Raw genomic sequence first — 3,625 nt, 5'->3', positions numbered from 1 at the left:
CTTCTGGCGACTGGATATGTATCCATGGCGATTGAAAAAAAAAAAAAAAAATTGTATATAGCTCCAAACTGTATATATTACACGCTGCGTATGTATAGCAGAAAGGTTGCCTGCTTTCCGTTTTCAAGCCTGCGGTATGGCTTCTGGTCTTTTCATAATAGTTATAATAGGTTTTCTTTTTTCCTCTTCTCACGTACGACCGTTGGCTTTTTTGTTTATTTGAGAGCCACGCAAGCTATACGGCGAGATATGTTCCAGTGTACACACAGGAGTTGCAGGAGAAGCCGTAGCCGTGTGCGCACATCCTGGTACACATCATAAAAAAAAAATGCTGGACTTTTCCTCTTATAAGGTCCAACGACTCTTCAGCTGTGCGTGGAGGGCATAGTTTGACTTTTGTCTTTTATAAATCGACAAGCGAGAATAAACTGTTTCTCGTGTAGTTTAAACAATAAACACACCGTCTTTTTCTATCTCTCTCAAATAATAAAGGAAAGAAAAGAAACTTTGAAAGTACTTTTGTGATTTACAAAACTCACGAGGGGGATGTGTGGCTAACGTCAGCACCGAAATGCACGTCGTTTCTGGGGTGGAAGATGTACCCACCAGTATACACCAAATGTTGGATGTAGTTCTAGAGAAGATAACGGATCGTATGTGCAGTCATCACGCGGCGGAGGATTAAAAAAAAAAAAAAAAAAAAAAAAAAAGTGAGGGGAAAACGTAAAAAAAAAAAGTCGGAATGTGAAACCAAACATGAAGAGAATGTTTCTCATTTTTACAAGGAGAAATGAGTGAGGGGAGTGAGTGAGTGAGAGGAAAATAACAGGAGAGAAAACAACAAAAAAAAGAGGGGGGTTTATCTTCTTCTCCGTAACTCACGCCGTCTTGTTTCTTTTTTTTTTTTTTTTTTCATTTTCAGCCAGTCCACACCTGATGTATCGTCACGTGATAATTACACAGGCCTTTTGGGAACGATGCGGAGCGTTGATGATGTTAGTATTAAAAAAAAAAAAAAAAGAAGGAAAATGTTGTAAACCTTCTCTTATGGAATAGAAACGTTCAACATCAATTGGAGATGTTGATATTACATATCACTCCCCCTACCCCCAGGTCTGCCTTCTTTTGTTTTTCTCACGGCATTTAGACTTAATTCTTTTGTCTTCCATCACCTTTCAAATTGTCTATCTCCATCGTTTCCTCTTCAACCCCGACATCTTTTCAGACAGGATCGTATCTCGTGATCCATTCGATAAAAATCAAGGAAAAAAAAAAAGGGGGATAAACATTCGGCCGTCATCTCCCACATAGTGTCGTCCCTCTACTCTCTTGTCATGTGTATATATGCACTGTTACATTCGTGGCGTACAGTTTGGCCTGTCATTCACTGCTGTTTATACTGCGACTCGGGGAAAGTTTTCTCTTTCATCTCCCAAAACTTTTTGGCCCGTTTCCTCTTGGATCAGATGGTCGCGACAAGGGACGGCGAGACCCTGGCGGTACTTTAGAAAATTTACGATTTGGTCTTCGAGAGACACGTTGACTTGAATCTTCTCAGAGTGTCTGTATATATATATACATATCCGGGCATCGCACCCTCGCTGTCTGCCGTGTTTTATTAAGGTCTTATGCCTATCTAATAAATTTGTCCATCTTCTTTGACATCAGCATGTGCGTATATAAACAAACTGAAATGAATTCTGTTTAAAAAAATGATAATTTCAACCATCGGGACGTAAGGGCCAGTATACATACCAATGGGCTGACTGATGAAGGCAAATGAGCAACACCGGACGGGGGGGAGTATTTTATTTTTTTTTTTTTTTTTTTTTGCTTTCGTAGTGGGACATTACTAACAACACGACGAGCAAGACAGGTAATATGTGTGCCTGATGGTTGTGATTGTTTGTGAGAAAAGAAGGGGACGGGAACGAGGACGAATGGTAACCAACTTTTACCTGTTGGATGACACCTTTTTATTTTCTTTTCTTTATGGAATGAGGCGCGTGAAATAGGAATGTCTATGTACATTATTAGTAAACGACACATATAATCTGAAATGGCAGAAAGAGAGAGAGAGAAGGTTGTGGGTTGTTGTGTATATTCGCACTATTTGAATGTGGCGCGTCGTCGATGGAATGCGTGCCCTTTTTTAGCGCTCGACGACAGCACACATCCATATGCAGATAATTTCACCAAAAAGCAGGTCAGCTGTACCGTTCGTGATCTTCGTACGTTCAAAAAGTATCGCCAATAGGATTCACGTTTTCCTGTATTGATCTGATTTGCGATTCATTGTCGCTTTATTCGTAAAAGATATGGATGAAACGCTGTAGTTTAAGAAGACGTCATCCAAAAAATTGAGATCACAACTGATTGAAGAATATTCCTGTTAAGCAGAGAAGGAGGAAAGAAAAAGAAGACGCGCCGCGGCGGTCCTGCCGCCCTGGACGCTAGAGCGTTGGGTGGCTGGTTCGCCACCCAAGGCAGCACGTAGGGTGGCAACGTAGCCACCCGGGCCGTCCAGCATTGCCACCCCTCAGTTGGCTGGCCGGGCGATGGGCACACAAACATCTACACATGCCACATATATATATGTATATATATATATATGTATGTATACAAACTAGTAACCAGCACGAACTAGTGATGCATTCAACTAGAAGGGAAAATAGAATTGGGGAAAAGAGGCGGAGATGAAGACGAAGGAACCTTTACGATGAAACTCGACGATAAGATTTGAAGACCGAGGGGGATGTTTTCTTTGACCTGGAGAAAAAAGAGAGCCCCCTCTCCACACACAAAAAGATGGGGAGAGAAAAATTTAAGAGACGGGAAATCTTTCAGATGTTTTTGACTGTCGGAAAGAAAAGAAAGAAATGGGTATAAGAAAGAATATAAGGGATGTATCTATCGTACCTTTATCTAAACATATAGATGCCGTACACATCCGAAATGGGAATAAGCGAAGCCCACAACAGCCTAATAATATAACGTGGGCCCTGTAAAAAGAGGTAGGTATATACACCATAAGGAGGCGGAGCAGGCAACTCGCTTCTTCTTTCTTTTTTGACTAGTTGTGAACCAAACAGTTCGAGCGGCTTTTTTTCTCTTCTATTTTTCCACTTTCTTCTTCTTCTTCTTCTCCATCGAGCTCCTCCGCCTCCTCTTGCCCGTCAGCTCTCGACCTTAACTCACACACGGGCCAGACACGCTCGTGCTCAAATGAGAGATAATCTGAAATCAACATCGATAAATTTTTTCCTCTTTTTCTCCCTTCTTCTTCTTCTTCTTTGTTGGCTTGTTCTTCTTCATTCCTCATTCCACCTATTTTGTCTATACTTTTTTTTTTCTTCTTCTTCTTCTTCTTCTTCTTCTTCTTTATATAACATTTTTTCTTCTTGTGTGTGTTGTCTACATGTGTGCGCTGTGTGTTCCCTTAGCGCAACTCTCCCATCCGAAATTCTGTTCATTCATTATTCATGATATGTTGATATCTCTTCATTTTTTTTTTCCTTTTTTTTTTTCTTCTCTCCTCGGAGTTCCAGACCCCTCTTCGACAAGCGGATAGGCAGTTATTTCTCTAATTTATTAATAACTTATCTTTTTTTTTTTTTTTTTTTTT

The sequence above is a fragment of the Daphnia carinata genome, chromosome 1 (genome assembly GCF_022539665.2).
Source record: "Daphnia carinata strain CSIRO-1 chromosome 1, CSIRO_AGI_Dcar_HiC_V3, whole genome shotgun sequence".
NCBI classification, from domain to species: domain Eukaryota; kingdom Metazoa; phylum Arthropoda; class Branchiopoda; order Diplostraca; family Daphniidae; genus Daphnia; species Daphnia carinata.
This window is presented reverse-complemented; position numbering follows the sequence as displayed.